The 16,379-nt window shown below is 44.8% G+C and overlaps 1 pseudogene across 1 annotated transcript; it reads left to right on the plus strand.

Moving 5' to 3' along the window:
• The first annotated feature begins 1,000 nt into the window (after positions 1–1,000).
• LOC311113847 (semaphorin-4E-like) lies at positions 1,001–12,223 on the plus strand (annotated as a pseudogene). The gene is made up of 14 exons: positions 1,001–1,010; positions 1,676–1,815; positions 1,927–1,986; positions 2,401–2,500; positions 2,744–2,854; positions 3,123–3,205; positions 6,742–6,917; positions 7,078–7,186; positions 7,579–7,794; positions 10,640–10,737; positions 10,881–11,047; positions 11,171–11,223; positions 11,560–11,920; positions 12,025–12,223. The product of its transcript is annotated as a semaphorin-4E-like (transcript).
• The last annotated feature ends 4,156 nt before the right edge of the window (positions 12,224–16,379 follow it).

The following is a 16,379-nucleotide window of genomic DNA, read 5'->3' on the forward strand; positions in this document are numbered from 1 at the left end:
CAGGATCACTATGCCCCTGTTCATAGAGAGCAAGTACTCTCACAAAAGATTGAGGAGGACACCATAGAAATAGAATCTAGATTCTATTTCTATGGGTGCGTTCGTAAATTCACTCTGGTTATCTCCTCCGATTTCAGAGCACTCTCGTCTGAGTGTGCCAGAGAACAGAATAACAGATGAATTTACGAACGCTCAACACTCGTTGATTATGGCCGGTGTCAATAAACGTCGGCAAAATAGCGTCATTAAATTGTTTCCAGCAGTACAGTTACAGTCACCAACGCTCTGGATAACATGAAAACAGCCTAACTAGCTCTGCTAGGGCGAATAGAATGGTCAGAGTGAGGTGTTCTCTTATTTGTATAAGGAAGTAGCTAGCAAGCTAGCCAACGTTAGCCAGTTAGCTTGGGTGCTTGACTGCCGTTGTGAGGTCAGAACGCTTGGATCAACCCTACTCCTAGGCCAGAGCGTCCAGTGTGGCTCTGAACGCTCCGAGAGCGAAACGCTCTGAATTTACGAATGGACAATCTGACAATGCTCTGAATTTATGGCACTACAGATTGAATTAATGAACACGCCCTGTGAATGACACTGGCATTGGCATGACATGTAGAGTGTGCATAGTTGTGTCATCAGTCTTAGAATGTGTAGACCAACTCTACTCCTGAAAATTATTTTGTAGCTGACCAAACAATGCAAAGCTTAGAATGCTGGAGTAATTCAACATTCCACCATTAAACCCTATGGGATAACTTTGAGAACAAAAACCTTTACAGTTTAAATAGAATCCAAAAGCTTTGATCATTCTGACCAGCTCATTACACAGTTTTATGTGTATGAGGGTGGTCTAGTTGAGACAATTAAAATAGCAGTGTGCCCAGACTATGGATCCATTACATCATCCACTGCAGTGTACAGTTTGATGTCATAATCAACATGTCATGACCCGCATTATGACATCACACAGTCAATCCTTTATAAACAGCAGCCCAACGGCAAAATGGTCACAAGTGTGTAGCTGTACAGGCCGAGAGGCACTGAAGAGACATTTGGATACATTTATTGCTATTCAAGTGTGTTGTATTGAGAGCATTGACAGCCGCAGACAAGAGGACCATTATGGCTCCTTTCACTTCCCTGGGGGTTTTCTTGGGGCTGTTCCTGGTCCTTATACCTCTGGCCCTTGGTGAAGTGTTCACCAGCACCCCTAGGAAGACCATACAATATCACAGTAAGCCATTATCTCTCTCCAATGTCTGTTTACATCATTGCATGTAGAGAGTTGCATATTTTCCCCTAAACTAAAGTTGGAAGCTTAGTTTAGTGCTTTTGCTCAATATAAAGCCTAATCTAATATGATATGAAGTCATCCAAAAGGGTTCTTCTTCTGAGAACCCTTTGAAGAACCCTTGTAGAACCTGCTGTGGAAAGGGTTCTACCTGGAACCCAAAAGTGTTCTTCAAACGGTTCTATCTTGGGGAGACAGCCAAGAACCCTTTCAGGTTCTAGATATATCATTTTTTCTAAGAGCGTAGTCTAGTTAATATTGTTGGTAACAACATTCATAAAGACTATATAAACGCATTTAGGCCCATAAAGAGTTTTTAAACATAGGGCATTATGACTCTTTATGTCATGAACACAAACACTTTATGAATGCTATTTTTCTCTTTAGACACTAAGATTTTCAGAGAGAATGGCATTTCGAACTATTCAACGATGACATTGACAGAGGACCTGGGTATCCTTTTCATTGGTGCTAGAGACGCCGTATATGCCCTGGACCTTGAGAATATCTCCTCGAAAAAGGCTGGGGTAAGGAACTCAGTCTAATCAAGCTCTTGTATGTCAATACATCCATACAGTATTGTCTGGTCTCCAGAGCATTCCTGCTGTATGTTGATGTGAAGCTGTCTGTTGCTGCAGGTTTACTGGCAGGTCTCAGAGGAGCAGAAAACGTCCTGCAAGACCAGGGGAAAAGATTCAGTAAGTGGATTCTATGAACATTATCTCTCCTCACAGATAACTCTCTGAAGCAATATACCGTTAGATGTTTTAGAAACAAACCACATCATCATACCAACCTTATCCTATTCCAGATGGAATGTCAAAACTACATCAAGACACTTGAGGCACTCGACGATGGCTGGATGTTGGTGTGTGGGACCAACGCGTACAACCCCACATGTGAGTGAGTGTAACCTGGTCAGAACATCTCTATTGTTTTTCACACTAACTATCATGTGACTGCGGACAGGCGGTTATTTACACTGAACTAACTGCACACACACATATCTCACCTACCCTCTGTCTTTCTGTGAGGGGCCCAACTACCTTTCAAAGTGATTATTGATCTACACCTCCACATCGCAGCCAAACATGTACTGTGATCTCCAACAGACCTACGCAAACGGAACGTTGACCCTGGAAGGGGAGAAGGAAGAGGGACGAGGGAAAGTTCCCTTTGACCCCTTCCAGAGGTCAACCTCGGTCATGGTTGGTGAGTACGGCTGATTCTGATATCTACTGTACCTCCGCACAAGGATGGTGTTGTAGAATAGTGCACCCACGATTATAAATAAAACTATTATGAAGAAAGTGTTGGGAAAAAAAGTGGACCCACACTGAAAGTTGTGTTTTTGATCTAAAATACATTACCCGATTAACTTCATTCACTTCTTCACAGTCTTTTAGAGATTGATTATTTCAGTTCTGATGATTGTCATTGTTCCTCGTCTGTCAGGGACAGAACTATATTCAGCCACAGTGGTGAACATTCTGGGTACTGAGCAGGTGTTCCAGCATCATTCCTTCCCGGCTGTCAGGACCGAACACAGACAGTCCTGGCTTAACAGTAAGCTCCAACTCCTCTGTTTTAAATGTAGTACTCACTATCAACTACAAAATATGTTGACTATAAACTACTGTGACACCTGAATATGGACATTCCACAGAGATATAGCAGTTTTAAATTGATCATTTTCTTTATTCAATATGCCTTATATAATGGATCCCAAGTGGCATTATGTCTGTGTTTTCAATCTCATTGAGAAAACTGAACTGTCTTTTTTCAGAGCCCTCCTTCGTACACTTGGACGTCGTGCCCCTAGAGTTATATTAAGTCTATATGTTCTTTAGTGAGGAGGCCATGGAGTTTGACCTGCCAGACAAGCTCAGGGTGTCTCATGTGGCGCGGGACTGCAAGGTACACTTATATAACATGCTCTAAAAGTCATCATCTGATATGACAGTTGAATAAAAATGTAATATAAATGTGTTGGCTCCACCATAGAGATCCTATTCAATTTAAAGAATGTTCATGTCCATTCTAGTGTTCGAATTCCTAATTCAAATCAAATCAAATTTTATTGGTCACATGCGCCGAATACAACAGGTGCAGACATTACAGTGAAATGCTTACTTACAGCCCTTAACCAACAGTGCATGTATTTTTAACAAAAAAAGTAAAAATAAAACAACAAAAAAAGTGTTGAGAAAAAAAAGAGCAGAAGTAAAATAAAGTGACAGTAGGGAGGCTATATATACAGGGGGGTACCGTTGCAGAGTCAATGTGCGGGGGCACCGGCTAGTTGAGGTAGTTGAGGTAATATGTACATGTGGGTAGAGTTAAAGTGACTATGCATACATAATTAACAGAGTAGCAGCAGCGTAAAAAGGATGGGGTGGGGGGGCATTGCAAATAGTCCATGATTAGCTGTTCAGGAGTCTTATGGCTTGGGGGTAGAAGCTGTTGAGAAGTCTTTTGGACCTAGACTTGGCACTCCGGTACCGCTTGCCGTGCGGTAGCAGAGAGAACAGTCTATGACTAGGGTGGCTGGAGTCTTTGACAATGTTGAGGGCCTTCCTCTGACACCGCCTGGTATAGAGGTCCTGGATGGCAGGAAGCTTGGCCCCAGTGATGTACTGGGCCGTACGCACTACCCTCTGTAGTGCCTTGCGGTCGGAGGCCAAGCAGTTGCCATACCAGGCGGTGATGCAACCAGTCAGGATGCTCTCGATGGTGCAGCTGTATAATTTTTTGAGGATCTGAGGACCCATGCCAAATCTTTTCAGTCTCCTGAGGGGGAATAGGCTTTGTCGTGCCCTCTTCACGACTGTCATGGTGTGTTTGGACCATGATAGTTTGTTGGTGATGTGGACATCAAGGAACTTGAAGCTCTCAACCTGTTCCACTACAGCCCCGTCGATGAGAATAGGGGCGTGCTCAGTCCTCTTTTTTTTCCTGTAGTCCACAATCATCTCCTTTGTCTTGGTCACGTTGAGGGAGAGGTTGTTGTCCTGGCACCACACAGCCAGGTCTCTGACCTCCTCCCTATAGGCTGTCTCATCATTGTCAGTGATCAGGCCTGCCACTGTTGTGTCGTCGGCAAACTTAATGATGGTGTTGGAGTCGTGCCTGGCCATGCAGTCATGGGTGAACAGAGAGTAAAGGAGGGGACTGAGCACGCACCCCTGAGGGGCCCCCGTGTTGAGGATCAGTGTGGCAGATGTTTTGTTACCTACCCTTACCACCTGGGGGCGGCCCGTCAGGAAGTCCAGGATCCAGTTGCAGAGGGAGGTGTTTAGTCCCAGGATCCTTAGCTTAGTGATGAGCTTAGAGGGCACTATGGTGTTGAATGCTGAGCTGTAGTCAATGAATAGCATTCTCACGTAGGTGTTCCTCTTGTCCAGGTGGGAAAGGGCAGTGTGGAGTGCAATAGAGATTGCATCATCTGTGGATCTGTTGGGGTGGTATGCAAATTGGAGTGAGTCTAGGGTTTCTGGGATAATGCTGTTGATGTGAGCCATGACCAGCCTTTCAAAGCACTTCATGGCTACAGACGTCAGTGCTACGGGTCGGTAGTCATTTATGCAGGTTATCTTAGAGTCCTTGGGCACGGGGACTATGGTGGTCTGCTTGAAACATGTTGGTATTACAGACTCAGTCAGGGACATGTTGAAAATGTCAGTGAAGACACTTGCCAGTTGGTCAGCACATGCTCGGAGTACACGTCCTGGTAATCCGTCTGGCCCTGCGGCCTTGTGAATGTTGACCTGCTTAAAAGTCTTACTCACATCGGCTACGGAGAGCGTGATCACATAGTCATCCGGAATAGCTGGTGCTCTCATGCATGCTTCAGTGTTGCTTGCCTCGAAGCGAGCATAGAAGTGGTTTAGCTCGTCTGGTAGGCTTGTGTCACTGGGCAGCTCGCGGCTGTGCTTCCCTTTGTAGTCTGTAATAGTTTTCAAGCCCTGCCACATCCGACGAGCGTCAGAGCCAGTGTAGTACCATTCAATCTTAGTCCTGTATTGACTCTTTGCCTGTTTGATGGTTAGTCGGAGATCATAGCGGGATTTCTTATAAGCGTCCGGGTTAGAGTCCCGTTCCTTGAAAGCGGCAGCTCTACCCTTTAGCTCAGTGCGGATGTTTCCTGTAATCCATGGCTTCTGGTTGGGGTATGTACGTACGGTCACTGTGGGGACGACATCATCGATGCACTTATTGATGAAGCCAGTGACTGATGTGGTGTACTCCTCAATGCTGTCTGAAGAATCCCGGAACATGTTCCAGTCTGTGCTAGCAAAACAGTCCTGTAGCTTAGCATCTGCGTCATCTGACCACTTTTTTATTAACCGAGTCACTGGTGCTTCCTGCTTTAGTTTTTGCTTATAAGCAGGAATCAGGAGGATAGAGTTATGGTCAGATTTGCCAAATGGAGGGCGAGGGAGAGCTTTGTATGCGTCTCTGTGTGTGGAGTAAAGGTGGTCTAGAGTTTTTTTTCCTCTGGTTGCACATTTAACATGCTGGTAGAAATTAGGTAGAACGGATTTAAGTTTCCCTGCATTAAAGTCCCCGGCCACTAGGAGCGCTGCATCTGGATGAGCGTTTTCCTGTTGATTTATGGCCTTGTACAACTCATTCAGTGCAATCTTAATGCCAGCATTGGTTTGTGGTGGTAAATAGACAGCTATGAAAAATATAGATGAAAACTCTCTTGGTAAATAGTGTGGTCTACAGCTTATCATAAGATACTCTACCTCAGGCGAGCAAAACCTCGAGACTTCCTTAGTATTTGATTTTGTGCACCAGCTGTTGTTTACAAATATACACAGACCGCCACCCCTTGCCTTACCGGAGTCAGCCGTTCTATCCTGCCGATGTAGCGTATAGCCCGCTAGCTGTATGAAATCCATGTCGTCGTTCAGCCACGACTCGGTGAAACATAAGATATTACAGTTTTTAATGTCCCGTTGGTAGGATAACCGTAATCTTAAGTCATCCAATTTATTTTCAAATGATTGAACGTTGGCTAATAGGATTGAAGGAAGAGGCAGTTTACTCGCTCGCCGTCGGATCCTTACAAGGCACCCCGATCTACGTCCACGATATCTCAGTCTCTTCCTCACGCGAATGACGGGGATTTGGGCCTTGTCGGGTGTCTGTATGATATCCTTCGCGGCCGCCTCGTTGAAGAAAAAATATTCGTCCAATACGAGGTGAGTAATCGCTGTCCTGATATCCAGAAGCTCTTTTTGGTTATAAGAGACGATGGTAGAAACATTATGTACAAAATAAATTACAAATAACGCGGAAAAACACACATAATAGTACAATTGGTTAGAGGGCTGTAAAACGGCAGCCATCTTCTCCGGCGCTGTTCTTCTCTTTGATTCTCTTTAATTCTATGGGCTCCACTGACACCGAGCATGTCTCCCTCCCTGTGGTTGGTTGGTGTGTAGGAGGACATGGGAGGCCTGAGAACCCTGCAGCAGAAGTGGACGTCCTACCTGATGGTCCGTCTGGACTGCCCAATGCCCTTGGAACCTAGCCTGCCAGCCATCATTCAGGACGTCTTCCTCCTGAAAGACCAGGATTGGAGGAAGAGCGTGTTTTACGCTGTTTTCAGCCCGCAGACGTGAGTTCTACCATTCCTTTAATAGGACGGTCCAGCAGAAGTGCTATACTGTCAAATATGAGCATTCTTTGAAAGTGAGTCTGAATTGATATTGGAATAATTAAAGGTGTTTTGATGATTATGCGACCACATCGGACCTCTCTACTGCGTGTGCGTTCAGTGTGGCTGACATTGGGAGTGAGGGTAGGTATCTGACTCTGGTGACAATGGAGTCAGAAACAAGGTGGGTTGCCCACACCGGAGAGCAGCCTGTCCCACGACCTGGAGCAGTGAGTACTTACATGACTTATAGATGATTAAATAAAATGTAGATTGATTAAATTCTGTACTTCTTCCAGAAATACTGTAAGTGCCAAGTAATGACATTGTATCTATTCTTGTACAGTGCCCAATTAATGTCCAAAACACTTAATCAAATGTGGCATATACTTTCAGGATGAGTCCCAAATGGCACCCTATTCCCTATATAGTGCACTACTTTTGAACAGATCCCTATGGGCCTAGGTCAAAAGTAGTGCACTATATGGGGAATAGGGGGCCATTTGGGACGCAGCCTTAGTTTCAAGAGTGCTTCCATCATAGTTATAGACTTACAGTATATTTTACCTATCTCTCATAGTTCAAACATCTCATCAACTCTCTGGTCATGTTGTTGTTAAAGTGTATGAACAATGCTGCACGGGACCTGGGGGTGGAGCACTCGCTGGACCTCCCTGACAAGACCCTGCAGTTTGTCCGTGACCGGCCACTCATGGAGGGGGCAGTTCCTCCACTGACCGGGGGTCCACTGGTGCTGCAGAGGGGAGCCAAGTTCTCAGGGATTGTGGTGGACAGAGTCAAGGCCTTGAAATCTACCACGTTATGTTTATTGGAACAGGTACTGACTATTCACAGCCCTTGATTATCCCAATACACACATTGTGCCTTCAGAAAGTATTCATACCCCTTCACTTATTCAACATTTTGTTGTGTTACAGACTGAATTCAAAATTGATTTAAAAAATAATAATTCTCACCCATCTACACACAATATATCCTATAATGACAAAGTTAAAACATGGTTTTAGACATTTTTGCAAATGTATTGAAAATGAAATACAGAAATATCTCATTTACTTAACCCTCCCGTTGTCCTAGGGTCAAAATGACCCGCCACTGTGTTGAACCAACTTTATTTAATTTGTATATTTTTTGGATCATTTGTGAGAAGGAGGCAGTGATACTTTCTTTAAAGTCTCACTGCCTCCTTCTCACAAATGATCCCAAAAAAAATTAAATAATCTTCAAGCTCTGTCAAATTGGTTGTTAATCATTGCTAGACAACCATTTTCAGGTCTTGCCATAGATTTTCAAGCAGATTTAAGTCAAAACTGTAACTCAGCCACTTAGGAACATTCACTTTCTTATTGGTAAGCAACTCCAGTTTAGATTTGGCCTTGTGTTTCAGGTTATTGTCCTGCTGAAAAGCGAATTCATCTTCCAGTGTCTGGTGCAAAGCAGACTGAACCAGGTTTTCCTTTAGGATTTTGCCTGTGCTTAGTGTTTTGGAATATTTTTATTCTGTACAGGCTTCCTTCTTTTCATTCTGTCAATTAGGTTAGTATTGTGAAGTAACTACAATGTTGTTGAGCCATCCTCAGTTTTCTATCACAGCCATTCTCTGTAACTCTGTAACTGTTTTAAAGTCCCCATTGGCCTCATTGTGAAATCCCTGAGCGGTTTCCTTCCTCGCCTGTATCTTTGTAGTGACTGGGTATATTGATACATAGTGTAATTCATAACTTCACCATGCTCAAAGGGATATTCAATGTCTGCTTTTTTTTTTACCCATCTACCAATAGGTGCCCTTCTTTGCGGGGCATTATCAGTTTTAGGGAAACTCAAATATGATATCTCATCCCTACTAAGCTATATGGAATTGTTTTAAGAAGGTCATACCAAGGATCATTTAGCTGTTTGATTTAGAATTAAGACCCCTTGAAGTATAAAAAATACATAAAAAAAGTTGAATAACAGATTCACTACATGGAAGAACAGATAGTCCCAAACAAATATCAAAAGGAAGTTTGTTCTGAAGTGTCTCTCCTATATCTGAGATACAAGAAAGATCAGGATTTGTTTTTTTTTGTTTTTTTTACATGTATTTAACCCCATATCTTTGGCAGTAAACAGTCTCCATATATACTTCCATAAATGTTTTCAACTGGTACCGGGGGCCTGCAGAACAGACATGAACATGTTGGTGAGAGTCTCACCTTTGCACACAGGGGTCATATTAGTGTGTAGCAGATTGGCTGTACCGACTTCAGAAGAGGGGTCATATTAGTGTGTAGCAGATTGGCTGTACCGACTTCAGAAGAGGGGTCATATTAGTGTGTAGCAGATTGGCTGTACCGACTTCAGAAGAGGGGTCATATTAGTGTGTAGCAGATTGGCTGTACCGACTTCAGAAGAGGGGTCATATTAGTGTGTAGCAGATTGGCTGTACCGACTTCAGAAGAGGGGTCATATTAGTGTGTAGCAGATTGGCTGTACCGACTTCAGAAGAGGGGTCATATTAGTGTGTAGCAGATTGGCTGTACCGACTTCAGAAGAGGGGTCATATTAGTGTGTAGCAGATTGGCTGTACCGACTTCAGAACAGGGGTCATATTAGTGTGTAGCAGATTGGCTGTACCGACTTCAGAAGAGGGGTCATATTAGTGTGTAGCAGATTGGCTGTACCGACTTCAGAAGAGGGGTCATATTAGTGTGTAGCAGATTGGCTGTACCGACTTCAGAAGAGGGGTCATATTAGTGTGTAGCAGATTGGCTGTACCGACTTCAGAACAGGGGTCATATTAGTGTGTAGCAGATTGGCTGTACCGACTTCAGAAGAGGGGTCATATTAGTGTGTAGCAGATTGGCTGTACCGACTTCAGAAGAGGGGTCATATTAGTGTGTAGCAGATTGGCTGTACCGACTTCAGAAGAGGGGTCATATTAGTGTGTAGCAGATTGGCTGTACCGACTTCAGAAGAGGGGTCGTAATAGTTTGTAGGCCAAACCGTTCGGACGCTACAGACTCATTTGTGAGAAGACCAATTTTCGGGAAGTCTCATGGTCTGGCAAACACAACTCTAGTTCTGTCACCTTTCACCGCAGATGCGGAAGTGCGACATAGGCGGATGCGGTGGATTGAGTGTGCAAAAAAACAGATACACTATATATACAAAGGTATGTGGACACCCTTTCAAATTAGTGGATTCGGCTATTTTAGCCACACCCGTTGCTGACAGGTGTATAAAATCGAGCACACAGCCTATGCAATCTCCATAGACAAAGATTGGCAGTAGAATTACCTTCCTGAAGAGCTCAGTGACTTTCAACGTGGCACCGTCATAGGATGCCATCTTTCCAACAAGTCAGTTCGTCAAATTTCTGCCCTGCTAGAGCTGCCCCGGTCAACTGTAAGTGCTGTTATTGGGAAGTGGAAACGAAGAGTGGAGGCTGTTATAGCAGCAAAGGGGGGACCAACTCCATATTAACGATTTTGGAATGAGATGTTCGACGAGCAGGTGTCCACATACTTTTGGTCATGTAGTGTCTCTCTCTCTTGCTTAAACGGATGGATTTTTATTAGGACGCTTTTATTACGCTAATTAGATTTCCGCAGGGCGCGGACTTCGACCTCAATGTCACAGTTGGCTCTAAAGAGTAACTGAAGTGTCCTGATCCCTGACAGAGGAAGACAAGGTGCAGAAGGTTCTGCAGTATGCTGGTGGTGACACAGTCTCCCAGACTCCGGAGCCTATCAAAGGGATGGGTCTCTCCTCTGGCACGGTAACACATTAGTGCAAAACCTTGTTATGTGTTTGAGTGTTTAAGATGAATGGAACCAGGTAATTAGTGTTTCTAGACTAGAGGGCTCATCCAATGAGAAGCTAACACTGGTGGTTTAATAATCAGTGTGTGTTTTTCTCTAGGGACAGCTCTATGCCGGCTCAGAGTCTTGTCTGGTCCAGTTTCCGGTTAGTGACTGTGGTCGGTATGGGTCCTGTCTGGACTGTATCCTGGCCAGAGATCCCTATGGTTCCTGGGAGACCACCTCAGCAGCCTGCTCATCTGTCCTCAACTTACCCACTGGCTCCAGGTAGGATCCTATTAAACTCTACAGCACTTTCACTCTAGAATAACCACTGTTTGCATTTACTAATGGAACAAATATGATTTCAAATGTCTTTCGGCTAACAGGAGTTATTTCTTTATCTTTCAGGAACATGCACCAAAGCCTTTTACATGTGGATTCCTCTATGTACCCCCGATCAGGTAGGTTCATTTCTCAACTAGTGAAATACTGTGATGTTCGGCAGCACAAAGTTTAGCAAGTACCAACATGAAGTATGCTACAGGCCAAGTTAAGGGCACACATTCAGTCACTGAGGGCTCTATTCAATCTGTATCGTTGACTTACAGATTGTACGATAGAAATGTAAAGGTAATTTTCGATTGAGCCTACATATTCAGCCTTTACCGTTAATGCAGTCTGCGCTAACCCGAAAACATTGCCCTTAAATTTCAATCACGCTGTAACGCTGAACTTCCACGATACGGATTGAAGAGAGCCCTGACTCTTTCCCCGGATTGTGCATATGTTCTTTCCAGGTACTGTGCAGCCAGTTCCGTTCCCATTCATTGTTGGGAGCCCCATCCACCTGCCGTGCCAACCAGCATCCAACCTGGCACAGGTGAGCTGGCACTTTGCTAGGCAGCCCCTCCAGCTGAGAGACAGGTACCGGATGATGAGCCAGGACTTGTTGATAGTGAGTGCTGTAGCTTCAGACGCTGGTCGGTACACCTGCCAGAGTCTGGAGGAGGTCAAAGGTCGACTCTACACCAGGACAGAGGCTGTCTACATCCTGCAGCCCACAAAGACTCTACTGGTCCTGCACTCATCTGTGGCTGTGCTGTCTGTGCTGCTGGGGGCTGTGGTCCTCTGGAGTGTCAGGAAGAGTGTCAGGAAGAGGTCAGAGTTCACCCAGCAGGACCGGGTCAGAACAACAACAACAGGAGAACAGGCCCTGGTTGTGTACCTGGGTGTGATGTAAACAACAATCACACCATCATCAGCATTGAGGCCAAGGAGGAGCATCAGACAGAGAGGGTATCAGTTGCTCTCCTGTCCATGATCCTGCGGTCTCTGATGCGCCGGAACATCAGCAGAGATCAGTTGAGCCACAGAGTCTTCAGGATGGAGGAGGGGCTCCAGGAGCACATGTCACCCTCTAACAGCTCATCTGACGCAGTGATCCACATGGGTGACATCTGAGCTGGGACTAATAACTGAGACCAGGGGTGCGTTCAGTTCGATTCAATGTTGCGTGACGGTTAGTACTTAATGACGTTTCCACAAAACCGTGCGCACCGTTCTTCGACAGCCTTTGCGGTACGAGATTAGTCTCTACTAATCTAGGTCCGAGGTGTGGCCTGAACGGTATGGGTGTGACCATTTGAAATCGCAAAACTTGTGTAGCACACACCATACAGTCTCCCTCTGTGTCACCATAATCACGCCGTTCTTCAACTGGCCGTTCAGTACAGTACAATTCCATTGAATTAAACATTGACAGCAACCCTGGAGTCACCAGAACCATCCTTCAGTTATAGTCCACCTGACAACTCATTTTGTCTTAATACATTAGTCATTGTATTCCACTTAAGATCCTTGTGTTGAATTTGTTTTGTATTTTTGTACATGTTTGTACAAACATTTATTGAAAACATTATGTATCTGTCTAAGCAACGGTTATTCTACAGTATACAGTGCATTCGGAAAGTATTCAGACCCCTTGACCTTTTCCACATTTTGTTACGTTAGTCTTTTTCTAAAATTGATTACATTCATTTTTTTCCTCTACACACAATACCCCATCATGACAAAGATAAAACAGGTTTTTAGAACATTTTGCAAATGTATAAAAACCTAAACAAAAAAAACATATTTACATAAGTATTCAGACCCTTTGCTATGAGAATTGAAATTGAGCACAGGTGCATCCTGTTTCCATTGATCATCCTTGACATTTTTCTACAACTTGATTGGAGTCCACCTGTGGTAAATTTTATTGATTGGACATGATTTGGAAAGGCACACACCTAAATAAGTTCCCACAGTTGACAGCGCATGTCAGAGCAAAAACCAAGCCATGAGGTCGAAGGAATTGTCCGTAGAGCTCCGAGACAGGATTGTGTCGAGGCACAGATCTGGGGGGAGAAGGGCCTTGGTCGGGAGGTGACCAAGAACCCGAAGGTCACGCTGACAGAGCTCCAGAGTTCCTCTGTTGAGATGGGAGAACCTTGCAGAAGGACAACTATCTCTGCAGCACAAACTCCAATCAGGCCAGACGGAAGCCACTCCTCAGTAAAAGGCACATGACAACCCGCTTGGAGTTTGCCAAAAGGCACCTAAAGGACTCAGACCATGAGAAACAAGATTCTCTGGTCTGATGAAACCAAGATGGAACTCTTTGGCCTGAATGCCAAGCGTCACGTCTGGAGGAAACCTGGCACCATCCCTACGGTGAAGCATTGTGGTGGCTGCATCATGCTGTGGGGATGTTTTTCAGTGGCAGGGACTGGGAGACTAGTCAGGATCGAGGGAAAGATGAACAGAGAAAAGTACAGAGATCCTTGATGAAAATCTGCTCCAGAGTGCTCAGGACCTCAGACTGGGGTGAAGGTTCACCTACCAACAGGACAACGACCCTACGCACACAGCCAAGACAACACAGGAGTGGCTTCGGGACAAGACTCTGAATGTCCTTGAGTGGCCCAGCCAGAGCCCAGACTTGAACCCAATCAAACATCTCTGGAGAGACCTGAAAATAGCTGTGCAGCGACACTCCCCATCCAACCTGACAGAGCTTGAGAGGGTCTGCAGAGAAGAATGGGAGAAACTCCCCAAATACAGGTGTGCCAAGCTTGTAGTGTCATACCCAAGAAGACTGAAGGCTGTAATTGCTGCCAAAAGTGCTTCAACAAAGTACTGAGTAAAGGGTCTGAATACTTATGTAAATGTGATATTTCAGTTGTACATTTTTTATACATTTACAAAATGTTCTTAATATAAGACTTAAGTCTTATATTAAATCACAGACACCTGTATTTGTAGTAAGAGTCAGTCTCCACCAATCTATTAGTTAGAGTCAGTCTCCACCAATCTATTAGTTAGAGTCAGTCTCCACCAATCTATTAGTTAGAGTCAGTCTCTACTAATCTACACTGAACAAAAATATAAATACAACATGCAACAATTTCAGTTCTTATAAGGAAATCAGTGAATTTAAATAAATTCATTAGGCCCTAATCTATGGATTTCTGCACAAAATGTCAGAAACCATCTAGTTTTCATCTTCCTCACCAGGGTCTTGACTTGACTGCAGTTCGGCGTCATAACCGACTTCAGTGGGCAAATACTCACCTTCGATGGCCACTGGCATGCTAGAGAAGTGTGCTCTGCACTGATGAATCCCGGTTTCAACTTCACCGGGCAGATGGCAGACAGCATGTAATGGCGTCGTGTGGGCGAGCGGTTTGCTGATGTCAACGTTGTGAACAGAGTGCCCCATGGTGGTGGTGGGGTTAGCGTATGGGCAGGCATAAGGTACGGACAACGAACACAATTTATCGATGGCAATTTGAATGCACAGAGATACTGTGACGAGATCCTGAGGCCCATTGTCGTGCAATTCATCCGCCGCCATCACCTTATGTTTCAGCATGATAATGCACGGCCCCATGTTGCAAGGATCTGTACACAATTCCTGGAAGCTGAAAATGTCCCAGTTCTTCCATGGCCTGCATACTCACCCATTGAGCATGTTTGGGATGCTCTGGATCGACGTGTTCCAGTTTCCACCAATATCCAGCAACTTTGCACAGCCATTGAAGAGGAGTGGGACATCATTCTACAGGCCACAATCAACAGCCTGATCAACTCTATGCGAAGGAGATGTGTCACACTGCATGAGGCAAATGGTGGTCACTGACTGGTTTTCTGATCCACGACCCTAACTTTCTTTTAAAGATATCTGTGACCAACATATGCATATCTGTATCCCAGTCACATGAAATCCATAGATGTGAAATGTGTAACTCTTATTAGTCTCTTCCGTGTGTTTGTGTGTGTGTGTGTGATGTTTTAATGCTCAGGAAGGCCCAAGTGTGAGATTTTCATGCGTTGGTAGAGCATGGCACTTGCAATGCCAGGGTTGTGGGTTCATTTCCCACGGGGGGCCAGTATGAAAATGTATGCACTCACTAACTGTAAGTCGCTCTGGATAAGAGCGTCTGCTAAATGACTAAAATGTAAAATGTAAATGTTTACATCAGAGAGGCCTACGTACAGTATCTGAGTATCTCTGTGAGTGTGTGTGTGTGTGTGTGTGTCAGATGGGAATCTATGGTAAAGGCTTTCCTCTGTATCATCAGCCTTGCATCAGGCAGCACAGCAGGGAAAACCTACTGTGGCACCTAGAGAGTACCAGCCATGCTTTTGTGTTTCCGTGTGTGTATCTTGTCTTCCATCCTCTTCTCACACCAATTTCAATTAATTAAACCAGGAGATTGTGTGTGATTGATTGTGTGTGAGTGGAAGGGCTCCTGGCAGTGTGTGTGTGTGTGCGCGTGTGTGTGTGCGTGTGTGTGTGTGAGAGAAAGAGCGGTCTCCTGGCAGTGTGTGTGTGTGTGGGGTTATGAGTACTCCTTTTTTACATTGATTTACCTTGGCGTACTGTATGTGCGACTGTTTAAGTTCTCTCTCTCTGACACTAACCGGCTTCATTAAGAGAAATTAAAGCAGACACACTGAATGAACTAAAGTAGAGCAGAGAGAGAGACAGAGAGTGTGAGAGTTAGAGAGAGAGTTAGAGAGAGAGAGAGTGAGAGAGAGAGAGAGTGAGAGAGAGTTAGAGACAGAGCGAGAGAGTGAGAGAGAGAGTTAGAGAGAAAGAAAGAGAGAGAGGGAGAGAGTTAGAGGGAGAGAGTTAGAGGGAGAGAGTTAGAGAGAGAGAGAGAGCGAGAGAGAGAGAGAGGGAGTTAGAGAGAGAGAGAGACAGAGAGCGAGAGAGTTGAGAGAGAGACAGAGAGGAAGAGAGTTAGAGAGAGAGAGGCAGGGAGAGAGTTAGAGAGAGACAGAGTGAGAGAGTTAGAGAGAGGGAGGGAGAGAGTTAGAGAGAGAGAGTTAGAGAGAGAGAGAGGAGAATGACGGGGGGATAGAGGTCATGCACAAGCCATGTTGGTAGAGGGATGATGACACCACTAGGGAGGAGGGTGAGGATGACTCATCTTCATCACTCTGTCCATTTGCTCCTCTTTCCTGGCCTCACACCCACACACAGAGACACACCCACTAATACACACAGACATACAGATACACACACACAGACACACACACACACACACATGCTCTTAGGATAGCAGTCTTC

The sequence above is a fragment of the Coregonus lavaretus genome, assembly GCF_964263955.1.
Source record: "Coregonus lavaretus genome assembly, contig: HAP1_SCAFFOLD_6844, whole genome shotgun sequence".
NCBI classification, from domain to species: Eukaryota; Metazoa; Chordata; class Actinopteri; order Salmoniformes; family Salmonidae; genus Coregonus; species Coregonus lavaretus.